A 13,203-nucleotide genomic window follows, 5' to 3' on the forward strand; every position below is an offset into this window, starting at 1 on the left:
GTAAAATTCTGTGCATTTTGAGTTCCCAGAAGTGTAATTAGGTCAGTAGCTATGACTATTTTAAAGATTCTTGTTCTAGCCCAGACCGGTTTGGCTCAGTGGATAGAGCATCGGCCTGCGGACTGAAGGGTCGCAGGTTCGATTCCGGGCAAAGGCATGTGACTTGGTTGCGGGCACATCCCCAGTGGGAGATGTGCAGGAGGCAGCTGGTCGATGTTTCTCTCTCATCGATGTTTCTAACTCTCTATCTCTTTCCCTTCCTCTCTGTAAAAAATCAATAAAATATATTAAAAAAACAAAAAAGATTCTTGTTCTATGTTGACAAATTGCTTTTCATGATGGTTGTCAAATTCACATTTCCTTCAGCAGTGGATATTTATGCCGTTTTTACTGCACCTTCATTAGCAGTGAGTAAATGGAGAACAGTCAAGTTTTAAGGCCACTTAGCGGGGACTTTCTAGTTTCCTTCTCTGATGTGTATGGGGCTGGTACAACGTAGGCATAGTAGGCACTGAATCTTTGTTGAATTGCTTCCAGTAGGAAAGAGAAATTTTGTTCTGAAGGACAAGAAAATAACTGCCGTTTGATTTTCCAAGAAAGGTAGCCTTGTTATACCGATCATATTGAAGCTCATGTTTTTATGAAAAAGGAATGAAAGCAAAAATCAAGCGTATTTGGAAAAATGGTCTTACATTTAATTTTGTTTGAACATTTACATGTTTCAGAAGTCAAAATGACACATTGAGTGCTCTTAATTCCTATCCCTGTTTCTTATTGTATATATACTTCTGTACTTTACTTGTTCTGGTGATCTTTTCATAGAAAAACACTAAGTGCCTCCTCATTCATTGTTACAGCTACATGATATTCTTTCTTATGGATGTAACATAGGCGACTTTACCAACCCTCTTGGGTTGTTTTTCACTTTTACAAGTAATCCCACAATAATCTTGCTTTATTTTGTGAGTGTACAATTACAATATGCCTTTAGAAGAATGTCCCAGAAAGATTGTTGAGCAATGGAGAATGCTTACCTCCTTGGGAACTTTTTGAAAGATAGATAGTTCTAGGGTTAATACTCCAAGTCCCATAATGTACTAGTATATGCCTTTAAGTACCATGTAAGCAGTCTTAGGATGATGGCTCTTGTGTCATCAAGAAACAGTTGGTGAAGAAGTTCATCATGTACTTGAGAAAGATGTTACAGGTGGTGAAAAAAATATTTAAATTAGAATCTTGTTTTCTCTTTGCAGATAGATTTTCCCTATATAGTTGAAATTTTTTTATAAGTAAATTCTTGTTGGCCAAATTCTCAGTTATAAAAACTAATTTCACTAATGATAAAATGTTACAACTTTGTTACAAACATGGCTCTTACTAATAACCAACCATATTTCTTTCTTTTCCAGCCTTTATCATTCCACATTCTGCTTTGTACATGGTGAATCACTGCTGCTTTGCACTGGCGTGCCCATTTGTGTGCCTACAAAATACAAGATTGAAAAAGCTTCTAGATGGATCCTTTCCAAATTTGGTGTCTTTTCTACAAACTGTGTGCCTCAACAATCCTCTCTAAGTGGTAAGGATATGTGTTTAAAAAAATAATAGAACTTTGTAAAACAATATTTGGATTGCCTTCTCCTATTTTATACCTTCTCTTTTTACATGTAAGTAATACCTGCACTATTTTTGCTAATTAAAAAAAGGCCGAAACCAGTTTGGCTCAGTGGATAGAGTGTCGGCCTGCGGACTGAAAGGTCCCAGGTTCGATTCCGGTCAAGGGCATGTACCTGGATTGCGGGCACATCCCCAGTGGGAGATGTGCAGGAGGCAGCTGATCGATGTTTCTAACTCTATCTCTCTCCCTTCCTCTCTGTAAAAAATCAATAAAATATATTAAAAAAAAAAAAAAAAAGATCACATCTTGAAATAGCAGTAACATCAAGTTTTTGGCAGCTTTAAATCATGCTTTTCATATTATATTCTGTTTACAGTATAATATGTGTTATTTATAAAGAATAAAAATATGAGAACAACTTTATGTTTGCGTACTCTATGTACTCTGTAATCCCTTGCTACGAGTCTGAGGTAGTTTATCCCATGATTTTCACTTCCTATCTATTTAGGTATTTGAATACATTGTGTCAAGAACAACCTCTTCCTAGCGATTGTAAATTAGGTATACATTTATGGAGATGATAAGAGAGGTGTGTAATTCCAGTTCTTCTTTCTTTAGCAGGCACTATGTGTGTCTTTCCATATTCTTAACATTTTTTTTTTGGAATCGTAGATGCTATTTAGCCAACATGTTTTTGAACATCTGAGATTTACTTAGAACACATTTTGGGGTGAGGTATAGAGGAATAAAATGGAGCAGAACAAATTGCTGAAATTTGAGATCTTTACTAAATAAAATGATTGAAGTAGGTTCATTTTGAGCGTTAGTCAACAAATACTTACCAAATGCCTGCTCTTAATGGATGAAAATGTATAATGACATTTAGCATTTGTAAGGAAGGAAGTCACCAAATGGAAACCGTGGTGCTAGGTGAAGCTGCAAGGCAGGGAGGTTAAGTGAAGAAGGGTGTACGTTTTAGCTCTAATTCTAACCATTAATTGCATTGTGTTCTTGAGTACAGGTTAATTCGCCTTAGTAGACCCCGGCTTTCTCACCTATGAAATGGGTGAATTAAGCTAAGTGATATATAAGATTTTTTTTGGTGTTTTCATATACCTAACACTTTATGACCATAATGAACAAATTGATAGATTTTTATTTTTATTTTTTTGAGGATACCATTTCTTCCCTAACCTGTCTCACAGAGATATTTTCATGGAACTGTGGGATTAGAATAAGATCCTCACTATCAGAACATTTTTCAGTTAACCATTTTCTTTTGAAGTTGTTGTCTTTCTTCTTTCTTTTATTCTTTTCTCTCCACATTCTTATCCTTCTCTTCTGTTGACTTCTATAGAAATTTTCTTCATTTGACTCAGATGTTCCTTGTCTGTCTTTTGTGTCATATTCATGGCTCTCAGCATGGCCCCTGACCTGGTTGGCATCCATCATTTCCAGGACACTATGTCTTAGAACAGTGGTTCCAGTCCTGGGGTCCTTTCAAAACCTTCTGAGCTGAGCTTGGGAGAAGGGTCTGGTTCTTTGGCGGGCAGCTGAAACCAAGTAGAAAACCAGCATTAGTTCACTAGGCCCGGAGCCCCACAGTTCCGTGTACTCCTCAGACCCCTTCACTTCTTCCTCAGACCTCATCCTCACCTGGACCACTTCCATGTCTGAGGTCTTGGAAAGTTTCCTGTCATGTTCATAACCCTCTATCATGTCGCACTTTTCGAATCTGTTCTTTGTCTTTGTTATGACTTGTAGTTTCCTGGAGTTTTCTAGTTTTTCTTATTTCTAGTTTTTTCCTAGCCTCATTAGCCTTCTACTGACCCAAACCCCGTGGTCATCCTTGCAGCAGCATCTTGCATTCTCTTGCCTTTTTAACATCCTGAGGAACCTGTTTTACCAAATCTCAAATATAAGTTAAAATGCCATCTGCATTCTTTCCTCCTAGTTCCAGCTGCTTGATGTGGTTGGAAAAGGTCTGTCTAAACTGGTTCTTTTCAAAGTTGGCTGCTTAGCCTTCCTTCAGAAGACCACTACCAGCTTGCCTTTTTGGGGCTACCTAGCATACTTCCTGACCTCTTCTTTTCACTTCAGATTTGTTTTTGGTGTCTGAAGAAGAAATCTTTTAATGGGAAATCTAAACCATATACAAAAGTAAATAGACTTGTATAATAAATAAACCCTGGTATAATGAACCCCCCTTGTGCTAATCAAAGTTCAATAATTATCAAGTCATGGCCAAATTATCTGTCTCCCACTGACTTCTCTCCCTCTCCTGTATTATTTTAAAGCAAATCTTGGACATCAGATCATTTATTTGGATTTCAGTATGTATTTTTAAAGTATAAGACCTTCTTAAAAAATATATATGTGTGTGTGTGTGTGTGTGTGTGTGTGTGTACACACACCCATGAGAGTGCTTGAGATCTTGGTTCCAGCATGTTATTAGTTTGGCTCCAATAAATTCTTATAAAAGTAAATATACAAATTAACCACAATACCATTATCATCCTTAAATAAACAACAATTTCAGTATAATTACTTACCTAGTTGGTGCCAGTCCTACCTCTTATCCAGTTAGAGCAGTTGACTGGATTAGATTAGGATCTAAGTAAGCCCTCCTTCCACTGAAATTGGTTGATTTTCCTCTTAAGGTTTCTTCCTCAGCTACACATTCCCTTTTTGTCCTGAAAATTGATTTATTGAACAAATTGGGTCCTTGCCCTGTAGTTGTGGCTGCTTCTGATTATATTTCTGTGAAGTGATTAACCTACTAATCTATCCTTTGTATTTCTTGTTCATTGGTAGTCAGATCTCGAGACATGCTCAGATTCAGGTTTGATTTCTTTTGGCCTGTGTCTGTAACAGGTGACTGTGTGGTGCAGATGTCTGCTTGTTGGTGGTTAGTTGCTATCTGTGCACAACGCTTTAGATGAGAGGTTGGCAAACTTTCTCTGTAAGGGAGCAAATAGTGTATATTTTAGACTTTGTGGGCCGTCTGGTCTTCTCTGCAGCAACTACTAATCTCTGCTGTTGTAATGGAAAAGCCGCCACAGACAAAATGTACTAGTAAGTGAGTGGCCATGGCTGTGTTCCAGGAAAACTTTACTTGCAGAAACAGGTGATGGACTTCCTGCTTTAGGTCTATTAAATCATTAGGGGTTGCAAGATAGTGATATTTTAATGCGATAACTTTACTGTTCATATGTCAGATGGCATGTTCTATAAAGAGACAGTATTCCTCATGCGTTAGTTGTTACCTTCGAGGTACAGTTTGTACAGCCGTACACGACATAACGGTGTTTCAGTCAGCAAGGGACCACATATACGACGGTGGTCCTGTAGGGTTACAGGGCAGGTAAAAAAATTCCTATTGCCTAGTGACGACGTAGCCATCATAATGTCATAGTGCAACACATTACTCACATGTTTGTGGTGATGCAGGTGAAATAAACCTGTGCCACCTGTTGCATAAAAGTATAGTATATAAATTATGTACTATACTTTTTTGATAATTATAACAAACGATGACTGTTACTGGTTTGTGTATTCATTATACTTTGTATTTCATTATTCATTGTACTTTTTATCATTATTTTAGTGTACTCTGTCTACTTATTAAAAAAAGTTTGCTGTAAAACAGTATGCCTGATACATCGTGTTTATTGCGTCTCTTGTTTGCATCATGTTCTCTTGCTCTTGATTTAATCTTGTGGGGTTTTGTTGTTGTTGTTTTATACAGTAGCATGATTGGAGCCTAGGAGCAATAGGCTATATCCCATGTAGCTGAGGTGGGTAGCAGGCTGTACCATCTAGGTTTGTGCACTCCTAAGTTTCCACAGCAACGAAATCCTCTGGAGACATATTTCTCAGACTGTATCCCAGTCATTAAGCGGCTCATGACTGTGTAGTAGGATAAAGTTGGATAAAGGTTAAAGTTTCCCTTGGCTTGCCAATTTAAAAAAGTAAGTTGGTTATATTAGCATTCTCCAACAGTGACCAATTATGGTCTTCCCTTCTCCCCCAAACTTGTTATGGACTCTTTACTTTAAACAAAAATTATGATTTGGATTTTTAAAAAACTGTGTTCATTATCCTTATTAATACTTAAATCATTTCGTCTTTGGGGTGTGGGAGCTTTTTCAAGTTGCTTACTGAGATACTTTAACATGGCTAGTCATTTCGGAAAGCTTCTTTGTCTGGTGTGACAAGGAATTCCAGGCTCACTGTGTACGTATTCTCTACACACCTAATATCACCAAGTTCTCTAGAGAGTCCTGATTCTCTTATTGGGGAATGGAATTTCAAGACTACAGTCTGGGCGGGCTCTAGGGCTTCTCATTGTTAATGGATTGATCACTGTTTCTAGGCCTCTTCAGTAGTCAGAACTAAAATATATATAAAGTTAGAGAACCTCATGAGTTCATACTGATACATCTAATTCAATGACAGCACAAAAAGATTTTAACTTACTCTTTTTAAATTGATATTTTCATCTTTCTCTCAGCTGAGTATCCTGGTTCTCAATGAGACCAGGAATAAATACAATTAGAACATTATATAATTATTTATAGTACCTCATTATACTAGTATACTGGTCAGTCTCCAGATAGCAATACCAATGTTAAAGGTTTGCTTTTGTCTGCCTTTTTTTGCTCAGTATTACGTCTGTGAGATTTATCCATGTTGTATTTAATAATAGTTTGGGTTTTTATTTCATTGTCTTGTAGTATTCCATTGTGTGAAAGATCACAATTTTTTGTCTGTTCTCTAGTTAATGATTTTTTGAGTTGCTTCTGGTTTGAGATAATTATGAATAAAGTTGCTATGAGCATTCTTGTACATGTCTTTTGGTGGACATAGGCACTTTTTCTCTTGGATATACAGATGCTCTTTGACTTGGCTTGTGTCCTGATAACAAGTTAAGTCCGTAGTAAGTTGTAAGTACATTTCATACACCTAACCTAATGAGCATCATAGCTTAGCCTAGCCTACCTTCAACATGCTAGGAACACAATATCCAAAAAACACTGGCAGCACAGTACACTAGACTCTAGTGTACTAGAGTATCATTTTTTTTACCCCCCTGATCGTGCACAAGGCTGGGAGCTGTGGCTTGCAGTGGCTTCCCCGAATCATGGGAGAGTAGTGTACATATTGGGAGAAGTGTACATAGCCTGGAAGAAGATCATAATTACAACTTTGAAATGTGGTTTCTACTAAATATGCACCACTTTCCCACCATTGTAGAGCTGAAATATCATAAATGGAACCATTGTCATTCAGGGACCATCTGTTTACCCAGCAATGGAAGTTGCAGCTCTCTTTTGGACGAAGGGTACATGTCCCTAGGAATGGTTAGTCATAGTACTGTGTATTAATTATCTACTGCTGTGCAAGAAATCACCCCAAACTTAGTGGCTTAACATAGCAAACATCTCACAGTTGCGTGGGTCAGTTTCTGTAGGGGTGCAGCTTACCTGAGTGCCTCTAGCTTGGTGTCTCCAAAGCTGCAGCCTACGTGTCAGCTGGGGCCACATTTATCCCAAGGCTCAATTGGAAGGGTCACAAAGGATCCTTTGGGGTGCTTTCAAGCGCACTCATGAGATTATTGGCAGGTCTCAGGTCCTTTCTGGCCGTTGGCCAGAGCACCAGGTCCTGGGCCCCTCTATGGGACAACTAACAACACAGCAGCTGGTTTATAGTTTGGAGAAAGGCAGATAGGATGTCCACGATGGAAGCCATGGCCTTTTCATAACCTGTTCCTAGAGTGCCAACCCATCACATAGGCTGCATTCTTATTTTGAAAAAAATTGTGGTAAAATGTACATAACAAAATTTACAGTTTTCACCATTTTTAAGTGTGTAGTTCGTTGGCGTTAAAGTACATTCACATTTTTGTGCAGTCATTACTACCATCCATCTCCAGAATTGTTTTCATCTTTCCAAACCGAAACTCTGTACCTATTAAATTATAACTCCCCGTTCCTGTCTCCCCCCCGGCCCCTGGCAACCACCATTGTACTTTCTATTTCTGTGAATTGACTACTTGAGGTACTTCGTAAGTGGAATCACAGAATATTTGTCCTTTTGTGACTGGCATAGCTCACTCCGCGTTAGGTCTTCAGTGATCATCCATGTTGTGGCATGTGTCAGAATCTCTTTCCTTTTTAAGACTGAATGATATTCTGTTGCATGTATATACTACACTTTGTGTATTCATTTATCCACTGATGGACATTTGCTTCCTTCTTTCTGTCTGTTGTGAATAACACTGCTGTGGACATCGATGTTTTGCATGCTATTCTTACAAGCCAGTCTCTGAACCTACTCCATACCTAAGAGGAGGTAATTACCTAGAGGTGTGAATACCAGGAGGTGGTGGGCTCCTCTCAGAGTGACTACCACACTGTTCAGGTCAGTCTTGATAAATTTTCTCTACAATTGTGTACTAACTGGATATGGATTTAAGTTCATTTATTTACTTTTGATATTTAATACCTGTTCTAAATATAATTTTGTTTTATAATTATGTATACTAGTTTCATAGTTTCAAAGTCAGATCCACAAAACAAGGGTTTAGTCAAGGGAGTGTAAGTTCTCTGTTTTCTCTACCCTTTTCTTCCCCTCCTAAGTAATTAGATTCTAAAAGCTTTGGTTTACTTTTCCATCCTGTTATTGTTTTAATGTAAGCACATATATATTCATATTCCTCCTTTCTCTTATAAATGATAAAATGCTATATACCTTGCTTTTTTTTACTTAATATATCCTGGCGATCACTCCTTAGTAGTAAATTACTCAATTCCTTTTCATAGCTGCATAATATCCCATTGAATGAATAAGTAAACCATATTTTATTTAACCAGTTCCAAACTGATGGGCATTTGGGTTGTTTCAAATTTTTGTAAATTGGGTTGTTTCTATTCATTGTAGTGGATAGCCCTGTGCATATAAATGTCTTTTTTATGTTTGTCAGTATATATTTGGGACAGATTCCTAGATGTGGAATTGCAGGGTCAAGGGTAAATGAGTATACAGTTTTACTAGATATTGCCACATTTATACTCATAAGAATTATATCTCTTTGTGTTCCCATCAGTAAAATATGAAAGTACCTGTTTTTCTATACATGAACCTCATCAACAGAACATGACAATCTTGGTTTGTTTGGTTTTTTGTTTTTGCCAAAGGGAATTTCATTGTAGTGTTAATTTCCATCTCTCATTATGAGTGAGTTTGAACATATATTTTTTTAACTTTAAAAATTTCTTTTTTATAGACATTTCAGAACCATTTAAATCAACAGATAAATCAACAGTGAATTTTCTTAGATAACGTACATATTTACCTGGAGGTGCACATTGGGTGAAGAGGCATTTACATTTCTTTTTCTGTTAGCTGTCCATTTCTTTAGCCCTTTTTTCAGTAGGTTTGTTGGTATTTTCTATTTTATAAGCTCTTTACATATTAGTGATAGGAACCTTTTGTCTATGTGTTTTCTTTCTGCCAGTTAAATAGAGGTATTCTTTAAGCTGCCTTTAGCTTGCTTCATTTTGCTTCTCATCCTTTTCTGATAATGTTACATTTATTCTCCTGGCTCAGTGATCATTTAATATTTGATGACTCCACATCTATAGCTCAGACTTATTTTACTATTTTTTCAAACTCAACATGCCCCAGGTAGAAGGTGACTTTATCTGCAAACCTGATGTTCCTGTGTTCCTTTAGCAGGTAAATGGCATTACCATTTTCCCAGTTGAGAACTCGAAGTGATCTTTTGAGGTTTATTTATTATTAATTCAGCAAGTGTTTGTTGAGAACGTACCAAGTGCCAGGTCTTGGGCTGGGCACTAAGTAACGATTAGTCCTAGTCCTAGCTTCCAGGGAAGAGTCTGATGGAGGAAAAGGTATTAAATTAATACCCAAGCCCAAGAGTAACGGTGTGGTATTTCAAGAGAATTTAAGGGTTGGGACAAGGTTAGACTGGAGAGGTTAGGGGATAGCCTCTTTGAGAAAGTGACATTTAAGCAGATTTGAAGGCCTGTTAGGGGTTTACCTGGTGAAAAAAACCAGGGTGCCAGTTTCCAGATACAGGAAACAGTGTGGAAGGATCCTGAGGCAGGAAAGAGGTTGAACTGCTAGGAAACAATAAGACCAGTTTGGCTGGCGTGCAGGGAGCAGGGGTGGAGGGCCTTGAGATGTGACTTGATTTACTTTGAAAACCGATCACTGGGGCGCAAGTGGAAATTGGTTAGAAGCCTGGTCAGGAGGCTATAGTTGTGAAAAGTGATGGTTTTGCTGTGAGATTCTTTAGTTCTTCTTCAGTGCTTTGCTCATTCCTCCCATAGTTTTATTTCCTGAGCTCAGAAAGTTAACTCTTGACTACCCTGATAGGTTTTTACATATTGGTCCCCACTCTGTGTTTGTCTCTGTTTCCAGTCTAATCTACTTCAGAAGATGTAATCCCAGGTCTGTTCCTGTCACCTCCTTTCTCAAAGGCTCCCTGGGATGGGTGACTTTATGTGTCCACGTGACAGGGCTACAGGTTGCCCAGAGAGCTGGTAAAACATTATTTCCGGGGATGTCTGTGAGGGTGTTTGCAGAAGAGACTAGCATTTAAATTAGTAGGCTAAGTAAAGAAGACCCGCCCTCACCATTGTGGGGCATCATCCAATCCCTTGAGGACCCAAATAGGACAAAAAGGAAGAGGAAGGGCCATTTGCTTCCCTTCTTGAGCTGGGCCTTCCATCTTCTTCTGCCCTCAGACATTGGAGCTTCTAGTTTTGGGCCTTTGGACTCTGGGACTGGCACCAGCAGTATCTCCCCTCCTCCTGAACCCCACTCTACCCGCCTCGGCCTCAGACTGACAGTTAAACCACTGGCTCCATAATCATGTGAGCAATCCCTGCAATAAGTCTCCTTTTACCTCTCTCTCTCTCTCCTATAGATTCTATTTCTCTGTAGTCTCTGAACCCTGACGAATACACTCCTTCATTGTGGAAAAATGAAAGCCCACCTGAAACTGAAGTCTTGTATCATTTTCTTTAAGCTTCAAGTTCTGTTCCTCTGAGATTACTTTCCTTTTCTACCTTTTTTTTTTTTTTTTGAGCTCATCTTCTGTCACCTCTCTGCCTCCAGAACCCTGTCTCCCCTCTTTTTCTTCCCTAAAAGCTCTGCTCACATCCTAGTTATTCCCCTAATCCTCTTTACTTCCCCTCAGTCAGGTTGACTTCTAACCCACACACCCTAGTTTTCTGTTGTTGACATGTCAGTTCTAAGAGACATCACAGTCTGTGTTGTATTAGAAATATTGAAGTATTTGTTTTTCATTTTTGAAACTGATAACTCAATAGATGTTTGTTGAATTGTATGAAATTAGGGAGCATTTCATGTGGTAATTCCTCCCGGAAACCTTTTGTGAAAAAGACAATTCTTGAGTCCAATTTCACAAATACCTTGTATTGAACCGTTAGGGAGTAGACCTCATGTTCAGCTAGGGAAATCTAACTCGCCGTCTGACACAGTTTTTAAAGTTCAGTGATCATCAAATAATAATTATGTTCTCTATAGTAGTTTGACAAAAAATATGTTTATATGGCAATATCAGAGATTTCTTACAACTTCCAGGGGACTAATGGCCCACTTAGAGCATTAAGTATTTGATTTATGGTGGTGGAGAATGGCCAAATTAATCATGAATATATAGCATATATAAATGTATCCCTGTTTTTACCTGAGGTATCTTGTGGACTAATTGTCCACTTGGCTAACTTGTTATCAGTTATCTTGCTAGGTTAAATGTAGTCTGCACGTTGTCAAAGATTACTGTACTTGATTCTCATATGTAATTATGTTTGTATATTAGGGCCCACTAACATGTTTTGTGTGTGTGTGTGTGTGTGTGTGTGTGTGTGTATGTGTAGCAGGTGCTATAATTTACTGCCTACAAGCTTGCAAAATATTATGTGCTCCATTATTTTTATTCTTAACAAATTTTCCTTGTCTCCCTCTCTTCTTCCTCCTTCATTCTCTCCCTTTCTTCTTCTAAATGAGGTTAAATCATTTTGTCTAAGTTAATATAGCTTAGTATTGTGTAACTGTACAACATACATTATGTTGCCTATAAGGCAATTTCTCTGAAATGATAATGGAAATGGGGTTTATACAGATTTGGTTTACATGTGATTTTTCAGATATTAATCTCTTAGTCTGTTTGGATCAGCTCTTGGATTAAATGACTATTTTTGTCCCCTAATATATATTGATGCAATAAAGGGGTTGGGAGATTATACTTTTGGTTCCATACTGAATGGGATTTATTTTTGTCATTGAAAATGCAGTAGGGATTAAACCTTTTAAATCTATTTACAAATGTACATTTCCCAAAGTCACTTCTCAAATTTTTGGTGTTTCAGCAATATTAATGAATGAGAAATATTTTGGTTGTATTATTTTAAGGTAGAAATATCTTAATTGAAATTTTACATGTGTTTGCTTAAGATTAAATTAGGACATTTAGTTTTTGAAATATGATTTTTTTTAAAAATTAGTTTGAAACAGTAACTAGGGCAGGTGCTTATAGGTAAGAATAAAATTATCATTTGGTAATCTGATCTTCAATCAAACTGTATTTAGTTTGGAGTGATGAAAGTGTTTTTTTTTAATACTGAGCATCTATAAAACATTGTTTCATATGACTTCTGGTTTGACAGGTGTATGAAAGTCTTAAAGATAAAATTGTCATAAATGAAATATTGCATTCCACATAGGATTTATGTAACTAGCAGTGAGGGTGAAAAAACCCGAAGTGGGAGAAATGACTCGAAGTTCCTCACTTTGCACTTTCCATATCTTTTTTCCTCTCTCATTTCAAATCCTACATGAGTATATTATTACATCGTGAATATAATCACATTAATTCAAAAGCCTGCTATGTTGTGATAAGCATTTGTTGTTTTGTAATAATTCCATTTGTACCACATTGGAACTTTTCAACAGCACTTTCTGTTTAGGACAGTTTAGGAGGGATGGTCCTAGAACTGGGTGAGCCACACCACACTACAGATTCCATAAGGTCACAACCTTTGTCTTATTCATTGTGTCCTTCACTACCTTAATATGCAGTTGGGCTCAGTGAAGGTAATAGAATTATGTCCATTTCTGTTTATTATACTGTACCTGGTGTTAGGTTTCTGGAAAGCTTAATTTTTTTTTCTTTATTCTTTTTCTTTTTATTATTTGTTGATTTGAGAACGGAGGTGGGGGCGGGGAGAGAGAGAAACATTGATTTGTTCCACTTATTAATGCATTTATTGGTTGGTTCTTTTTCCCCCCTTTTTACCACTTCCTCTCATCCTGGTCTTCGCAGGGTCATGGCCTCCCTGCAGGCCCCCCAGGTGGGAGACTCCACCAGGCCCGGCCCCCAGCATGGGGAGGGGAGCTGAGAAACTGTAGCCTCAGTCCTCAGAGCTGTGCTGGGTATTAGGAGAAGTGTTCCCTCCCCAGGAATCACTAGGTATTGGTTAATTCTTATATGTGCCTGGACTGAAGGTGAAACCCACAACCTTAGTGTATCA

The 13,203-nt window shown here is 37.8% G+C and overlaps 1 protein-coding gene across 7 annotated transcripts in view; it reads left to right on the forward strand.

The window, feature by feature from the left end:
* The first annotated feature begins 1,414 nt into the window (after positions 1 to 1,414).
* The window catches only part of FRYL (FRY like transcription coactivator), a 204,999-nt gene continuing 193,210 nt past the window's right edge, over positions 1,415 to 13,203 (forward strand). For 6 of the 7 annotated variants that reach the window (XM_070396929.1, XM_070396939.1, XM_070396936.1 and 3 more), the window contains exon 1: positions 1,490 to 1,579. The gene's annotated coding sequence lies outside the window, so the exon portion shown is untranslated. Of the gene's footprint in view, positions 1,580 to 13,203 lie in introns of all 7 variants that reach the window. The other variant, XM_070396963.1, reaches the window with a different exon arrangement.

Source organism: Myotis yumanensis, unplaced genomic scaffold, assembly GCF_028538775.1.
Source record: "Myotis yumanensis isolate MYYU_CA2020_CCGP unplaced genomic scaffold, mMyoYum1.0.hap1 SCAF_1, whole genome shotgun sequence".
In the NCBI taxonomy this organism is placed as follows: Eukaryota; Metazoa; Chordata; class Mammalia; order Chiroptera; family Vespertilionidae; genus Myotis; species Myotis yumanensis.